The sequence below is a fragment of the Hyperolius riggenbachi genome, chromosome 2 (assembly GCF_040937935.1).
Source record: "Hyperolius riggenbachi isolate aHypRig1 chromosome 2, aHypRig1.pri, whole genome shotgun sequence".
Lineage (NCBI taxonomy): Eukaryota > Metazoa > Chordata > Amphibia > Anura > Hyperoliidae > Hyperolius > Hyperolius riggenbachi.
The window spans coordinates 62,461,747-62,480,042 of NC_090647.1; the positions used below are offsets into that span (position 1 = coordinate 62,461,747).

The 18,296-nt window shown below is 45.0% G+C and overlaps 1 protein-coding gene across 2 annotated transcripts in view; it reads left to right on the top strand.

Moving 5' to 3' along the window:
* Positions 1–18,296, top strand: part of CNTN5 (contactin 5) — a 1,437,092-nt gene that overhangs the window by 208,611 nt on the left and 1,210,185 nt on the right. The window contains exon 1 of one of the 2 annotated variants that reach the window (XM_068266845.1): positions 2,495–2,560. The exons of the other annotated variant lie outside the window; for it this stretch is intronic. The gene's annotated coding sequence lies outside the window, so the exon portion shown is untranslated. Of the gene's footprint in view, positions 1–2,494; positions 2,561–18,296 lie in introns of those variants that run through there. 2 annotated transcript variants of the gene reach the window in all.

Genomic DNA, 18,296 nt, shown 5'->3' on the forward strand with positions numbered 1-18,296 from the left:
GATTGTTGATCAAACAATATGAACAAATTATATGGCAAAAATCCTTCATTTTTTTATCTTTCTTCTATTTTTTAACTTCTAACTTAGCAATGTATTGATTTCCCCCCCTTTTTCCTAAACATCCTCTTTCAGTGGGAAGCTTACAGTATATCTGAAGTTGAGGAAGTGATTACATTACCTTGTTTGTTTCCTTATCAGCCAGTATTAGTAAACATTCTTGGCAGTACTTCAGCTGAACACAAGCAAACCGTGAAACAGTAGACTAAGTCTCACTGGATACATTATATATTATAATATATGGATCAACAGGGATATGTGAGGGAGCAGGCTGGTGTTGTACTTTGTACTGGTTGAACTCAATGGACGTATGTCGTTTTTCAACCAAAATAACTATGTAACTATGTAAATGCAGCAGCTATGAAATAAATTACAATGGCAGCTTTCAGAGCAGATACACTGTACATTGGGAACTGGTAGCTTGCAAACTGATGATAATACTTGTGTACTGCGCAACAGCAAATATGATAACTGTATAGGTATTACAAAGTAGAAAAACACATTTTTATTCAATGTTATGTCAGAGTTTAATTCTGCTTAAAATGCTGAAGATGTAATAGTTTAGTTAAGGTTCTTCAGCTATCAGATGCTTCCAATTATATTTCCACTGAAGGTGTCACACCCACCTTCTCCGGTAATAGTTGCAATTTAATGTATGAATCTCAAGTTCAAGAGCATGAAATATTTAGTACAGAACGCTTTTGCATGTAGTCAATTTTAGAAGTAAATATCCACTATTAGTGCAACTAAATACAACTTACATGCTAGTTGGTTTTATCATTTGTATTTATTTATTGTATTTATAAAGCACCAACATATTACGCAGCGCTGAACATTAGTTTAGGTTACAGATATATATTTAGGGGTGACCTACAGCAATATGACAATACAGGAACAGAAGAAAAACCAGATCACGCATTACTAGTGCTCCAGCTTCTGTTGTGTGTTATGAGTGCAAAGGGTTAATGGTTGTTTATATGTAAATTGGCCACTCTCCTCCGTCGCTTCTTTCCCTTTTAAATCCTGGGTCCTTAAAGTCATTGGGAATCAAAAAATGAAAAAAGCAGCCAGATACTAACCTGCTCCTCTCTCTGTCCCCATTTCAGCGCTGGCTCCCTGGTAGCAGTATTAATGGTCAAATATTGCTCTAATACACTGCTGCGGGAAACTTTGGAAGTCTTCAGGAGCCCGAGTGCTCCCGAAGACGGGCCACTCCATACTGCGCACGTGTGAGCACCCTCTCTCACGTACCCGCACATGCGCAGTATGGAGCCATTTGTCTTTGGGAGGACACGGGTCCCGAAGACTGCCGAAGTCCCCAGCGGCGGGGATTCTAACGGAGAAGCTGCCGCTTCAACGAGGGGACCGTGAGAGGCGCAGGAAGGCTCTATAGGACCGAGAGCCTTCCCTCTCCTTAGGTAAGTATCAGGCTGTTTTTTTTTTTTTTTTTTTTTTTTTTTTTTTTTAACTTCCAAGGACTTTAACGGGATTGGCATAGCTTCCCTTGCTAGTGAATACAAGTAATAGCACCCTCACAAAGGACACAACTGTCTCTAAAAAATGAGAAATTCAGAAATTGTTACAGAATTAGAAGCTCAATAGTAATAAAACTATTATTTCTATTACAGCTTTAACAATAAGAGTGTTGCCTTCAAACACAATAAAAAGCCTGTGAAAAACTCATTATCATTGTTAACGCTGTGGGAGTGTGAAAAAAAAAAAACGAATGAAAGTCAATTAAACGCACTACATAACACAATATAATTTTGCCATCTTGAAACAGAAGGTATGTGCAATAATTCAGAGTTATATGAACAAGTTTGGTTTCCCATGATGCATCACACCCAAATATGCAAAGCATCTCATTATAAAGGCCAAGCACACACCCAGAACCACTGGTGTATATTTAGCATAGCTGTTTTTTTTTTTTACTAAGAGAGTGCCTTGGTCTCTTTTAGCCCCTTATACTCTCCTAGTGGTTCTGGAGTACTCTATAGTACATAACATGATAGCACAATTTTTTATGGCATGTGTGCCACAAAATTACCTAAAATGGCCTTGATGTCAAAGAGAACCCACTAAGCTGCGACCCAGGAAGTGCCACCCAATTGGAAGAAGCTCACAGAGGCGGGCAGAGGCGGCAACAGAGAGACACAGAGACATTTCATAGTTCACAGGATATGCCTCTGTGTTCTCTTAAGATTTTAAATACCCGCCTTGGGTTCTCTTTAAAGGGACACTTAACTTTAAAAATAATTGGCCAGTTTTTTATCTGGGGCTTCTTCAAGCCCCATGAAGTCCACCCAATCCCCGGACATCATCCCACGCTGTGCTGTTCCTCTAATGTCCCCCTTCAAAAGCCAGCCAACTTGGGCACTGACTACTGCACATGTGTGACCCCAGGTGACTGCCTCCTTGACCACAGTAGCAAGAGTGGCTGAGGTGCAGCACATAATGACAGCGAGTGACAAGAAGGTCTTCAGGGGCCTTGATGGAGCCCCAGGTAAGTAACTGGCCATTTTTTTCCATGTAAAGTTTCCTTTCACCACACTCCTACCCACTTTCTTTCTCTAACCTTTACACCTCTTCCTGACTGCATACCCTTTTTTTCTGCAATAGCCAAGCTTTAACCTTTTCCTTAACCTTCCTGGCAGTGCCGCCGGAAGGCACCGCTCAGGCCCTGCTGGGCCGATTTGCATAATTTTTTTTTTGCTACATGCAGCTAGCACTTTGCTAGCTGCGTGTGCAATCCGATCGCCGCTGCTACCCGCCGATCCGCTGCTATCCATCGCGCCGCAGCCGCCCCCCCTAGACCCCGTGTGCTGCCTGGCCAATCAGTGCCAGGCAGCGCTGTGGGGTGAATCGGAGTCCACTTTGACGTCACGATGTCGATGACGTCGGTGGCGTCATCCCGCCCATCGCCATAGCGACAGGGGAAGCCCTCCAGGAGATCCCGTTCTTTGAACTGGATCTCCTGATCTCCGATCGCCGGGGCCGATCGGAGGGGCTAGGGGGATGCCGTTGAGCAGCAGCTATCATGTAGCGAGACCTTGTCTCGCTACATGAAAAAAAAAATTAAAATGGCTTTGCTGCCCCCTGGCGGATTTTGATAAACCGCCAGGAGGGTTAATCTTATGGTGCCCATATGTGGTACAATTTTTTCATTTTTTTTATTAGATAATTTTGTTCAATTATTCTGTTAGATCAAATATAAAGATTTTTCCAACATGTCTGATCGGATTTTTATTAAAAAAAACGGGATACTTGTCAATTTTTCTTGATAGAAAAAAAAGGGTTCTTTTTGACATGTCATTCGACTTCGATCGTTTTGGTTGAATAAACGGGAAAATCAAACGTTTTTATTGTACCGTGTATGGGCACTATTAGTGTCACTAAGTAAAATTATAGTGTTGATTTTTAGTAGAAATAAGAACAGAATAGAGTTGTTGTTTACTGATATTTGTGCTCCCATTAGTGAAACATTCCCTTAATCTCTGTTGTCACTGACCCTGTCATCAGAGCAAGAAACAAAATAAATCTTAATAAAGAGAACTCAGAAGCAAGAAAATACTTGGAGGCTGGGACCACACTTTTTAAAATCGTCATTGGCAAAATGCAAACCACTGCACTGACCATTCATTTCACTGGGCCACTTTGAAATGGCACAACGCTCTCGTTTGCTCACGTTTGGCATCCACATTTTTTGGGTCACAATTTCAAATGCTTGGCCAATGCTTTGTTTTTTCACGCACAACGTGGGCATTCCATATTAAAAGAGAAGTGACACGTTTTGGACTAGTCCATCTCTTCATAGGAGATTCTCAGCAAGGCTTTTATTCTTTATAAAGATATTCCCTATAAAGGATTTAAACAATGATGCTGGCCAGCTTCCCTGCTCACTACACAGAAATTTGGGCAGTTGGACAGAGCAACTGCCATTCACTAAATGATTTTTTAAAATAAATAAATCCCTGAGAAACCCCTATGAAGAGATGGACTAGTCCAAAACCTGTCACTTCTGTCAGATTTCTACTACCTACTGTAAGTGACAGCAACATAGGAGAAAAGTAATTTATGGCTCATTTTACTCTGGAAAAAAATGTACTTCTTATGTTTGCACATATTTTCAATTTTACAATTTTTCGCCATAGTGCCCCATTACGGATAGAAAAAGTGGGCAAAGCCAACACCAGCCAAGAACATACCAAGGCAACACCGAGTCATCAGCTAATAAATATCTATATATATATATATCCTACCTAACAAAATTGCAGGTGTCTGCGACCATTTGCATACATGTGTGCTGTCATACTGTGTGCACGTGCACCAGAGGTAGGATATATGATATATGATATATATATATATATATATATGTATATGTATATATATATATATATATATATATATATGTATATGTATATATATATATATATGTATATATATATATATATATATATATATATATATATATATATATATATATATATATATATATATATACATATATGATTAATCAGTCTAGACAGTTATTTGCGCATAGGCAGCTGGAGTATCCAAGTGCTAAATTACATTTCTGAACATTCTTTTAAATTGTGTAGTGTGAAAATAAGCCACTTGAGCATATTGTGCAGCTGTGCTGAGCTCCAATTGAAAAGTTAAAAAAAGAACATTATCAACCGTATGTTAATTTGCAAATTTTACTTCCTGTGAGTTCACTGGAACTTTTTTTTTGTAGAAAGACTTTTTAATCAGGTCTCTCTTTTTTATATGAGGTGAATGGTGGATAGAACCATTGCACAGTTTTTATTTTTCCTGGATTGAATTTTTGTAGTTGCCACAGACAACACTAATTGCATAGCTAGGAGGAGTGTAACTACGAATCATGGGAGCCCCCAGCAAAACTTTTATGTGGCCCCCCAATGTTCCCACTTTTCCCCTTTCCTCCCCCTGGCGACACTTACAGCCCAGGGCCATCTTGCAAGGGTCATAAAACAAGTTTGGCTATCAAAACCTTCACACCTACAACAAGTGTAGCCTCAAAACACTTGATCTGAAGGATGAACCCCTTTATCAGATGAAGACTAGTAATAATTTGGGGCCCCCCGTGGTTGCAGTGGCTGCTCCCCTGTAGTTATGCCCCTGAATGCTACTACTCCAGATATTTATGGAATACTGTAGGGGGGGTCGGGGGAAAATGATTTGAACTTCCCCGCGGCTTCTAATGGTCCCCCGCAGACATCCTGCGCCCGCGTAGCCACTCACCAATGCTCTGGCCCCACCTCCAGTTCACTTCTGGAATTTCAGACTTTAAAGTCAGAAGACCACTGCGACCATACTGGGCCTGCGCAGTACGCTCCTGGTGCCAACAGCGGGAGTGAGGACACAGCAACGCAGGCACAGTGGTTTTCAGACTTTAAAGTCTGAAATTCCAGAGGTGACCCGGAGGCGGGGCCGGAGCATTGGGGAGTGGCTGCGCAGGCACAGGATGTCTGTGGGGGACCATTAGAAGCCCCGGGTAACTTCAACTCATTTTCCCCTGAACTCCCTACAGTATCCCTTTAACCACTTGAGGACCTAGGGCTTTTTACCCCTTAAGGACCGGCCACTTTTTTTCCAGTCAGACCACTGCAGCTTTCACGGTTTATTGCTCGCTCATACAACCTACCACCTAAATGAATTTTGGCTCCTTTTCTTGTCACTAATAAAGCTTTCTTTTGGTGCTATTTGATTGCTCCTGCGATTTTTACTTTTTATTATATTCATCAAAAAAGACATGAATTTTGGCAAAAAAATGATTTTTTTAACTTTCTGTGCTGACAGTTTTCAAATAAAGTAAAATTTCTGTATACATGCAGCGCGAAAAATGTGGACAAACATGTTTTTGATTAAAAAAAAACCATTCAGTGTATATTTATTGGTTTGGGTAAAAGTTATAGCGTTTACAAACTATGGTGCAAAAAGTGAATTTTCCCATTTTCAAGCATCTATGACTTTTCGGACCACCTGACATGTTTCATGAGGGGCTAGAATTCCAGGATAGTATAAATACCCCCCAAATGACCCCATTTTGGAAAGAAGACATCCCAAAGTATTCACTGAGAGGCATAGTGAGTTCATAGAAGATATTAATTTTTGTCACAAGTAAGCGGAAAATGACACTTTGTGACAAAAAAAAAAAAAAGTTTCCATTTCTTCTAACTTGCGACAAAAAAAAATGAAATCTGCCACGGACTCACCATGCCCCTCTCTGAATACCTTGAAGTGTCTACTTTCCAAAATGGGGTCATTTGTGGGGTGTGTTTACTGCCCTCGCATTTTGGGGGGTGCTAATTTGTAAGCACCCCTGTAAAGCCTAAAGGTGCTCATTGGACTTTGGGCCCCTTAGCGCAGTTAGGCTGCAAAAAAGTGCCACACATGTGGTATTGCCGTACTCAGGAGAAGTAGTATAATGTGTTTTGGGGTGTATTTTTACACATACCTATGCTGGGTGGGAGAAATATCTCTGTAAATGACAATTTTTTAATTTTTTTTACACACAATTGTCCATTTACAGAGATCTTTCTCCCACTCAGCATGGGTATGTGTACAAATACACCCCAAAACACATTATACTACTTCTCCTGAGTACGGCGGTACCACATGTGTGGCACTTTTTTGCACCCTAACTGCGCTAAGGGGCCCAAAGTCCAATGAGTACCTTTAGGATTTCACAGGTCATTTTGAGGCATTTAGATTCTAGACTACTCCTCACGGTTTAGGGCCCCTAAAATGCCAGGGCAGTATAGGAACCCCACAAATGACCCCATTTTAGAAAGAAGACACCCCAAGGTATTCCGTTAGGAGTATGGTGAGTTCATAGAAGATTTTATTTTTTGTCAAAAGTTAGCGGAAAATGACACTTTGTGAAAAAAACCAATAAAAATCAATTTCCGCTAACTTGTGACAAAAAATAAAATTTTCTATGAACTCGTTTCTCCACCTGCTTCTAGTGGTCGGTTGCCCTTCTGCAACCCACCTTTGTGAGTATAATACATTCGCATATTTTACATGCTTCTGGTACTGTGACATACTGCACCATTTGGGCTCCTGTTGTCTCTGTGTTTTCTTCCTGCAGGGTGCAATTTTTATTATCCCTACTTTTTGTCTCGTCATACACCTAACAGAATACCTTGGGGTGTCTTTTTTTTCTAAAATGGGGTCAATTGTGGGGTTCCTATACCGCCCTGGCATTTTACGGGCCCAAAACCGTGAGTAGTCTGGAAACCAAATGTCTCAAAATGACTGTTCAGGGGTATAAGCATCTGCAAATTTTGATGACAGGTGATCTATGAGGGGGCAAATTTTGTGGAACCGGTCATAAGCAGGGTGGACTTTTAGATGATAGGTTGTTTTGGGCCTGATCTGATGGATAGGAGTGCTAGGGGGGTGACAGGAGGTGATTGATGGGTGTCTCAGGGGGTGGTTTAAGGGGAAAATAGATGCAATCAATGCACTGGGGAGGTGATCGGAAGGGGGTCTGAGGGGGATCTGAGGGTTTGGCCGAGTGATCAGGAGCCCACACAGGGCAAATTAGGGCCTGATCTGATGGGTAGGTGTGCTAGGGGGTGACAGGAGGTGATTGATGGGTGTCTCATGGTGTGATTAGAGGGGGGAATAGATGCAAGCAATGCACTGGCGAGGTGATCAGGGCTGGGGTCTGAGGGCATTCTGAGGGTGTGGGCGGGTGATTGAGTGCCCTAGGGGCAGATAGGGGTCTAATCTGATAGGTAGCAGTGACAGGGGGTGATTGATGGGTAATTAATGGGTGTTTAGGGTAGAGAACAGATGTAAACACTGCCCTTGGGAGGTGATCGGACGTCGGATCTGCGGGCGATCTATTGGTGTGGGTGGGTGATCAGATTGCCCGCAAGGGGCAGGTTAGGGGCTGATTGATGGGTGGCAGTGACAGCGGGTGATTGATGGGTGGCAGTGACAGGGGGTGATTGATGGGTGATTGACAGGTGATTGACAGGTGATCAGTGGGTTATTACAGGGAAGGACAGATGTAAATAATGCCCTGGCGAATTGATAAGGGGGGGTCTGAGGGAAATCTGAGCGTGTAGGCGGGTGATTGGGTGCCCGCAAAGGGGCAGATTAGGGTCTGAGCTGATGGGTAACAGTGACAGGTGGTGATAGGGGGTGATTGATGGGTGATTGATGGGTAATTAGTGGGTGTTTAGAGGAGAGAATAGATGTAAACGCTGCGCTTGGGTGGTGATCTGATGTCGGATCTGCGGGCGATCTATTGGTGTGGGTGGGTGATCAGATTGCCCGCAAGGGGCAGGTTAGGGGCTGATTGATGGGTGGCAGTGACAGGGGGTGATTGATGGGTGATAGGTGATTGGCAGGTGATTGACAGGTGATCAGTGGGTTATTACAGGGAAGAACAGATGTAATTAATGCACTGGTGAATTGATAAGGGGGGGTCAGAGGGCAATCTGAGGGTGTGGGCGGGTGATTGGGTGCCCGCAAGGGGCAGATTAGGGTCTGATCTGATAGGTAAAAGTGACAGGTGGTGATAGGGGGTGATTGATGGGTGATTGATGGGTAATTAGTGGGTGTTTAGAGGAGAGAATAGATGTAAACAATGGATTTGGGAGGTGATCTGATGTCGGATCTGCGGGCGATCTATTGGTGTGGGGGGGGGGTGATCAGATTGCCCGCAAGGGGCAGGTTAGGGGCTGATTGATGGGTGGCAGTGACAGGGGGTGATTGATGGGTGATTGACAGGTGATTGACAGGTGATTGACAGGTGATCAGGGGGTATAGATGCATACAGTACATGGGGGGGGGGGGGTCTGGGGAGAATCTGAGGGGTGGGGGGTGATCAGGAGGGAGCAGGGGGGGGGGATAAAAAAAAAATAGCATTGACAGATAGTGACAGGGAGTGATTGATGGGTGATTAGGGGGGTGATTGGGTGCAAACAGGGGTCTGGGGGGTGGGCAGGGGGGGTCTGATGGGTGCTGTGGGCAATCTGGGGCAGGGGGGGGGGAATCAGTGTGCTTGGTGCAGACTAGGGTGGCTGCAGCCTGCCCTGGTGGTCCCTCGGACACTGGGACCACCAGGACAGGAGGCAGCCTGTATAATACACTTTGTAAACATTACAAAGTGTATTATACACTTTGTATGCGGCGATCGTCGGGTTAACATCCCGCCGGCGCTTCCGTATGGCCGGCGGGATGTTGCGGCGGGTGAGCGGCGCCAGGCGGAGGCGGAGGATCGCGTCACGGATGACGCGATCGCTCTGCCCATGCTCCTACAAGGACCGCCGCCATTTGTCTATACGGCGGTCCTTGCGGGGTGCACTTCCCGGCCGCCAATTGTATATACGGCGGTCGGGAAGTGGTTAAAGTAAAATTATACATACGATTAAAAAATTCTCTGCTAACTTCAGGGATGGTTGTAGTCAACCAACTTCGCTACGCTGGAACTACGCATAGTGTTACGCAATTACGCTTTACCAAATTACAGCTTCGAAATCAAATATTCGCTTCGTATGCATTTCGTAATACGCAATTACGCGTAGTGCAAAGCCTAGTATATGCAGATGCTTATGCCCGTATGCAGAAAATTGTACGCATTAATTCCTCTTTAATTGCTTATACCAGGAACTATTCTATGTGTACATTCCCCTTTCCAATGCGTAAATTTGTAAGCATACAATGGCACGCGGAAAATTAGATGCGAGTAACGCATTCATAGTTCACTACGCAATACACATGTTAACTAAGCATAGTGGGCGTAAGCTATGCCTAGCGGTACTTCGCAATGCGTAAATTCGTAAGCGTAGTTTTGAAACTTCACCTACAACCTACGATGCGTAGATGCAAACTACGATGCATAAATTTGCACTGGCGTAGTTTCTGCTCATCCCTGCCTAACTTAGTACTGACTTTATAGTTATTCTACCTGACATCTGTAAAAAACACAGTCCTGCTTTGTGCACAGTATTTGCAACTTAGATTAGCCATCTTCCATAATGATGTAATATTTAGCAAGATCCATACTTTGCTAGCCTCAAGGCTAGGGATATGTCTATACAACATTGATCCCCAAATTGTTGCCCAGCCTCTGCAGCGACAACAGGCAACAATTATTGTATGAGTGTACTTAGCTTTAGAAGCATGTACAGTGGAGGATTTTTGAAACATGTCAATTATAATAGCTGAATTGAGAAAATGACTGTGAACACGTCATGAGTCCTATACCGTAAACATTGCAAAGTAGAAAACTTCAGCTAAAACTAGGGGATGCCAATCCAACCCAATCCAAAAATCAAAAAAAGCTTTATTGGCAGGACCAAATAAATTTAGCATTGCTGAAACAAAACATTAGGATTAGCATGGGAGGGGGTGGTTGTGGGATTATAGGCATAGGGAGGGTATAGGTGATAGTATAGGAGCTATATAGTTCATAGGGGTTAGGAATGGTATAAGGAGTATACAGTCCATGGGGTAGACATGTTCCTCTCAGTTGGTGGCAGGTAGTGACATATTAGGCCGCTATTAGCACCCTTGTTTCCTCTTCCCCTGGTAGGATGTAGAGTTTCCTCTCCTCATCTGTTGAGGGGAAATCTGAGATGTGGGCGGAGAGTCTCTGGAAGTGGGCAGTCTTCACAGGCGCATATTTGATGCAGTGTAGCAGGAAGTAGGCCTCATCCTCCAGGACCCCCTGATCACATTGCCTGCACAATCTCTCCCCCCGGGGCTTCCATGTCTGTCTGTGCTGCCCTTTCTCTATCTCCAGGCTGTGGGCAATCAGATAGTACAGGCTCAGGTCTCTGTCTTTGGGGTGGTTATCCTCTCCAAGTAATGGAGCCATTGTGTACTCCCTCTGCAGTGATTGGTAGATGGTGAGTTTCTGGGAGTTTTTTACATTACTCCTCCATTACTCTAGGTATTGTTCCTTGCGGCCTTCTACAGTCCCTTTTATTTGGGCTGTTGTCAGGTTGTGTTGGGAATCCTGGCTGGGCTGGCCACTGACTATTTGATCCAATGCACATGGTGTGGCCTGGGCCCCATGGTTCAATGAGGCTGTATGGTGGTAGTTGCTTGGGCTGTATGGGCGCCCAGCAGGGCCAGTTCTAGAATTTTTACTGGCTGACATTCGTGAGGATGCCCCCCTCCCCCAGCCCCAATATGGAATGATTGCACAGCACCCAACAATTTACTCTGCTTCATTTAATGTTCTCACATGACATGCTGCAGCTCAATACAATAGCACACTGGCTGGCTGTGAGTCTGTGACAAACAAAACTGCTCACCCTCAGTCACTCCATTCCTCCTCAGGACAGCAGTGCCACCTCCTCCCTTCTTCTGTGGAAGTCAAATGACACACTGCTGCTCTCCTGCCTTCCCCATCCTCACTCACTGTCAGACTCCTCACACAGCACATGCAAAAAACAGTAAAAGCTCAGGCTCCAAGTGTCAGCAAGGAATACAAATTTTATTAATACTTCCTTTTTTAATTGTCGATTTCATCAATAAAATTTATATGTTTATAATTCAGTTGACACATTGAGTTCTTTGGAGTGTACTCCTCCTCCAGTTTACCCTTTAATGTTTTATTGATTTATTAATACAAAACCTGACATAAATTATCTCCATGAACGATACATAGCAACCTGTTGTTATCAAAAACTCAGATAATTTAAAATCAAAAGCAAAGCAGATGGCTTCATAAGTCAGCTGTTTAGAAACCTGTACATCTCAAATACAATACGTGTATGGCATGACTTAGTCACTCATCCATCATTCGCCTGCGCATTCATATCTCAAATGCACTGTGCCCAGTACTGTGTTATATACGTTGGGGGGCCCCCTTAAAGGAAATCTGCCAGCAACTATAGTCCGATCATTATAGTGACTTGGATTTTGTGCTCGTACAGATTGCATCCCAAACTGGTTCTCAGTTCTCACATAGCACAAAAGATGACAGCCGTAATGGGGTGATCTCACCAACATAACCACGCGTGTTGCTCCTCTCCAACAAATACCGCCGTTCCACAAGGACCCAGCCGATCCTGAAAGTCTCGTTACCCCTGCTCAGTTGCAGCAGGGGAATCCACCTGTGAAGACTTGCCAGCAAGGCGAAAGCACACCGGGCTTAGAGCAATGGCGGGCACACGCTACTGCTGTGAGGCGGTCAGTTGACCGAACCTCCGCCTCACACAGCACAACAAGCTGCTTTTCCCCAATGATGACCTCTTCACCTTGCTCACTCGCTCACTTCTCCTACTACTCTAACTGCATGCCGTTAGTGTAAACATAGGTCAAACATGCTGCCCCTGTAATCTCTGCTCCTGATGCAAATCTTTCACCTTACTTGATGAGAGAACCGGCCCTGGCGCCCAGTATGAGAGCACCCTCTACTGGATAGTCATCCATTGTGGGAATCTGCCTAATTCTGTCTGGCAAGCTGAGTTTGTACTGTTTTCTAAGTGAAGACACAGGCAGGGAGAAACTAGCAGGCGAGTGTCTCTGTGAATTAGAGCTATTTCAGGAGTCGCCAATTATAGGAATCAAATGTTGTAATGGAACCAGCACCATCTGTAGAATGTTGAGCACAAGTACAATAACAAATCATTTTATAGCCATGGCTGATATAATGGGAGGAAGAAAAAACAGAAGAAAGAAACCCATAGAGAGTTGAAGCCTTTCTTTTGATAAACTCTGTGAATACTTTTTACAGCACTTCTGACCTAGTTTTGCTGCTGGGTGACCTAAAAAGCCACTATGGATTGACATAACTTTTATTCTTCGCAATTTTCTGTTGAAAGATCAGAACCTCTGAGTTTTAAATATACTTTATACTTATACAATAAATCAAACAGGGCTATAGGGGACACTGGTTCTGTGATTTCAGGCTGCCTGCTTTACCGATCACATGGCCATCGGCTTTACGAGGGTTTTAGTCAATGGGAGGTGGTTCATGGGGAAATGCTATTTTCACATAAATCACATAAATCAGTCCACAAATATCCGCACAAAGGATTCGGCAGAAGCTGACGGAGTGATTTTGAAGAATGAGTCTTTTTGAAGTGTGGTCTCCGAGATCTCTAAATCGTTATTGCACTTGAACTTACTGTGGTGCTTGAGTGAGCGTCAACCTTTTTTGATTTTTCAATATTTCTGCACAGTTTTAAAATAAATATGATGCAATTTTCTTATAAGTCTTAATTTAGATCAAGGGGGGCCCAATTAAGGGCCATGGCAGACAGGAGAGCATTTTGTGTTTTTTTTTTGTTTGTTTTTTTAAAACCCTTTCTATTGACTTGCATTAAAATCATAGTAAAATTGTGACAAAATTGCTGTGATACTGATTTTTCGAAAAATCACAACCATGGCTAATTTGCTGCGATTTTACCATGATTTTAATGCAAGTCAATGGTAGCATTTTTTAAAAACCAAAAACCACCTGAAAAACGCTTTCTGGTGTGTCAGGGCCCTTAATGGGCTGTGCGCAGTTAAATCTATACTGTGTACTATTCTGGGTGTTTAATCCTGACACGGCATATATGTAACTACCCTGGCTTCTTGCGCTCCCGCCGCAATGGTGAACATGCACCGCTCAGTTGTGTAGCTAAGGAGCTGTGGGCCCCGATGCAAGTTTTACATTGGGCCCCCCAAGCACTCTATACATAACAATTGATATGATGCACCAAAACCTGCCAATGGCAATTACAGTGTCAGAGGTGCAAGAAAGGGATGGGGAACAGTTTGCTAATGATTACCACTATTCAAAGTATCTATTGAAGTGATTATTATGAACACAGAACCAATAGAGAGCTAATACTTCAGTTGAGGGAAGGCCCTTCGGGGCCCCTCTGGCCCAAGGGCCCTGATGTGGTCGCAACCTCTGCAACCCCTATTGCTACGCCCCTGTATCCTGGCTTCTTGCACTCCTGCCGCAATGGTGCACATGCACCGCTCAGTGGTGTAGCTAAGGAGCTGTGGGCCCCGATGTAGTGATGCTCGGATACCCCTTTTTATTATTCGAGTTTGGTGGAATTCGAATAGTAAATTATTCGAATTCGGTCGAATATTCGAGTCGAATATTTTTTACTATTCGATTCGACCTCGGACTTCAAGCTCACTATTCGGGTCGGTATTCGAGCTCATTATTCGAGCTGACTATTCGAATTGGCCTTAAATAGCTTCCAACACTTGTTTTGAGGGTGAATGATGCAAGAAACATCTTTTTTTCCAAGTAACAACAGCAAGTGATTATGTGGGGATGTTCCTTAAAAAAAAAGGTGGAAAGAGAAGAGAAGTTGTGTCCAAAATTCTGTTCAGTAGTGTATATATTTCTTCTTCTTCTTCTTCTTCTTCTTCTATATCTTCTTCTTCTTCTTCTTCATTTTCTTCTTCTTCTTCTATATTTTCTTCTTCTATATCTTCTTCTTCTTCTTCTATATCTTCTTCTTCTTCTTCTTCTTCTACATCTTCTTCTTCTTCTTCTTCTTCATCTTCTTCTTCTTCATCTTCTTCTTCATCTTCTTCTTCTTCATCTTCTTCTTCATCTTCTTCATCTCATCTTCTTCATCATCTTCTTCTTCATCGTCTTCTTCTTCTTCTTCTTCATCTTCTTCATCTTCTTCATCTTCTTCATCTTCATCTTCTTCATCTTCTTCTTCATCTTCTTCATCTTCTTCTTCTTCATCTTCTTCTTCTATATCTTCTTTTTCTATATCTTCTTTTTCTATATCCTCTTCTTATTATTATTTTTCTATTTCGTCTTCTTCTTTTTCTATATCTTCTTCTTCTTCTATATTGTCTTCTTCTTCTTCACTTATTTCTCTTTTATATATTTTTTTTAAAGAAATGCAGCTATTTTTGAGCGTAATAAATAGCTGGTGGCGCACGCATGTTGGAAGCGCCATTGTATGTGCTCCCTGGCAGTGGAAACACACAGACAGCATGAGGTAAATTCAGCAGCAGCAGCAGGAGGAGGAGGATGATTGTGTGGCAGCAGGCAGTCAATGAGGCAGGCAGCGAGACATAATAGGCAGTGTGGTACCTAGCGGTGGTACCAGGCCGTAAATACACAGCATGAGGTTCCAGACAGCGGTCGTGAAGCCCACATCATGTCCAATACACAACTGGGACAACACAGTTTTCAACCCGGACACCTCTAAAAATAATATCACAAAGTATTAATAAAAAGAATATATATTTTTTTTGTTTTTTTAAAGAAATGCAGCTATTTTTGAGCGTAATAAATAGCTGGTGGCGCACGCATGTTGGAAGCGCCATTGTATGTGCTCCCTGGCAGTGGAAACACACAGACAGCAGGAGGTAAATTCAGCAGCAGGAGGAGGAGGATGAGTGTGTGGCAGCAGGCAGTCAGGTAGGTAGGCAGCGTGACATAATAGCCCTGGTACCTAGCGTTGATACCAGGGCTGTAAATAAACACAACAGGAGGTCCCAGACAGCGGTCGTGCAGCCCACATCGTGTCCAATATACAACTGGGACAACACAGTTTTCAACCCGGGCACCTCAGAAAAATTAAACCTTTTTTTTTTTAAATGGTTTACTGTTTTTTTTTTTTTTACAGCAAATTACACAGATATAGCTATTGTTGGACGTAATAGCTGGTGGCAGAGTGGCAGCAGAAGGTAATTATGTGTACCCTGGCAGTGGGAAACACAGACAGACAGCAGCAGCAGCAGCAGGAGGAATGGAGGAGTAATGAGAGTAGCTATTGTTGGACGTAATAGCTGGTGGCAGAGTGGCAGCAGAAGGTAAATCTGTGTACCCTTGGCAGTGGGAAACACAGACAGGCAGCAGCAGCAGCAGGAGGAATGGAGGAGTAGTGTGAGTGTGGCAGCAGGTAGGTAGGCAGCGTGACATAATAGCCCTGGTACCTAGCGTTGATACCAGGGCTGTAAATAAACACAACAGGAGGTCCCAGACAGCTGTCGTGCAGCCCACATCATGTCCAATACACAACTGGGACAACACAGTTTTCAACCCGGGCACCTCAGAAAAATTAAACCTTTTTTTTTTTTAATGGTTTACTTTTTTTTTTTTTTACAGCAAATTACACAGATATAGCTATTGTTTGACGTAATAGCTGGTGGCAGAGTGGCAGCAGAAGGTAAAATCTGTGTACCCTTTGCAGTGGGAAACACAGACAGGCAGCAGCAGCAGGAGGAATGGAGGAGAGTAGTGTGAGTGTGGCAGCAGGTAGGTAGGCAGCGTGACATAATAGCCCTGGTACCTAGCGTTGATACCAGGGCTGTAAATAAACACAACAGGAGGTCCCAGATAGCGGTCGTGCAGCCCACATCGTGTCCAATACACAACTGGGACAACACAGTTTTCAACCCGGGCACCTCAGAAAAATTAAACCTTTTTTTTTTTTTTTAAAGGTAAATACAGGCAGCAGGGGCAGCTATTGTTTGGCGTAATAGCTGGTGGCAGAGCGGCAGCAGAAGGTAAATCTGTGTACCCTGGCAGTGGGAAACACAGACAGACAGACAGCAGAAGGGCAGTACACAGCAGCCCACTGTAGATGTAAAATGTGTGGCTGCAGGCGACGTAATAGTCAAAGTGAACCAGGCTGGCTTAGTGAGCAGGAGCCAGGAGGTGGTAAAGGGTGGTAAGGCACATTAACGATGGTTCTTCCGGCAGCCAGTTCATGTCCCCCTCTCACCGACAACAGGGGCCAGGAACTCGCCTTCCACCCACGCCTGGTTCATCTTGAGAAACGTCAGTCTGTCCACAGACTTGTGAGACAGACGTGAGCTATTCTCGGTGACCACGCCACCAGCTGCACTGAAGCAGTGCTCGGACAGCACGCTGGAAGGGGGGCAGGACAGCACTTCCAGGGCGTACTGCGCCAGCTCGCTCCAGATCTCCAGGCGCTTGACCCAATACTCCATGGGATCAACAGGGGCATCGCTGTCAAGCCCGCTGTAGGACCCCATGTAGTCAGCCACCATTCGGGTCAGGCGCTGGCTGTGACCGGAGGAGGATGCTGCTGCATGCACCTCCTCTCTAGTCACTGCTGCCGGAGCCTCTACAGTCCTGTAGAGCTCATTGCTGAGAGACAGCAGGTCTGTGGGGCGCTTGCTGCTGGATGCAGGCACCTGCTGCTGCCTCTGTGCTGGCTGGACAGTGGGGGTGGAAGGCTGGGGGAAGGCTTCCTCCAAGCGCTCAACAAGGGCCTGCTGCAAGCTCCTTATTTGTTGCGCTGGGTCTCCTCCTGCAGGCGGCAGGAACTGGCTCAACTTCCCCTTGAGGCATGGGTCCAATATCATGCTGATCCAGATGTCCTCCCTCTGCTTCATCTGGATCACCCTGGGGTCCTTGCGCAGGCAGGTCAGCATGTGCGCTGCCATTGGGAAGAGGCGGGCCACGTGTGCTGGCACATCGACGGCAGTGCTGTCCTCCTCCTCTGTCACCTCATCCTCTCTCCACCCCCGCACCAACTCAGCTGCGCTGTGCTGATCCCCCTCATCAGCAGCAAGGTCAGGGACCTCCACCAAGTCCTCCTTCTCCTCCCCCTCAGAGGTGGACTGTGCAGCTGCTTGCCGCTCCTGCTGGTCCAAGGCTGCTGCTCCCTGTTCCAGCAAAGCATCGAGGGCCCTGTTCAGCAGACAAACCAGGGGCACCCACTCGCAGACCATAGCATGGTCCCTGCTCACCATGTTAGTGGCCTGCAGAAAGGGAGCCAGCACTAAGCACACCTGCTGCATGTGCCTCCAGTCATCATCGGGGACGATGGACGGGATGTTGCTGGTCTTGTTGCTGGTCTTGTCTCTTCTCTGAGCGGCGGAAACAGTGGCCTGGGCAAGGTACTGGTTAACAGCGTGCTTCTGTTCAACCAGACGCTCCAACATCGCCAGGGTGTAATTCCAGCGAGTTGGAACGTCAAGGATCAGCCGATGGCGTGGCAGCTCCAGCTCCTTTTGCATGTCTTCCAGGCTCGCACAGGCTGCAGCCGAGCGCCGGAAGTGACGCACAACGTTCCTTGCCGTTTCCAGCAGTTCGCCCATCCCCTGGTAGGTGCGCAAGAACTTCTGCACCACCAGGTTCAGCACGTGGGCAAGACAGGGGATGTGGGTCAGGTTTCCCCTGTCAATTGCGGCAACCAGATTGGCCCCATTGTCGGCCACCACCTCTCCGACTCTGAGGCCTCTGGGGTCAGCCAAATCCTCTCCTGCTCCTGGAGTTTGGCCAACACATGGGTTGC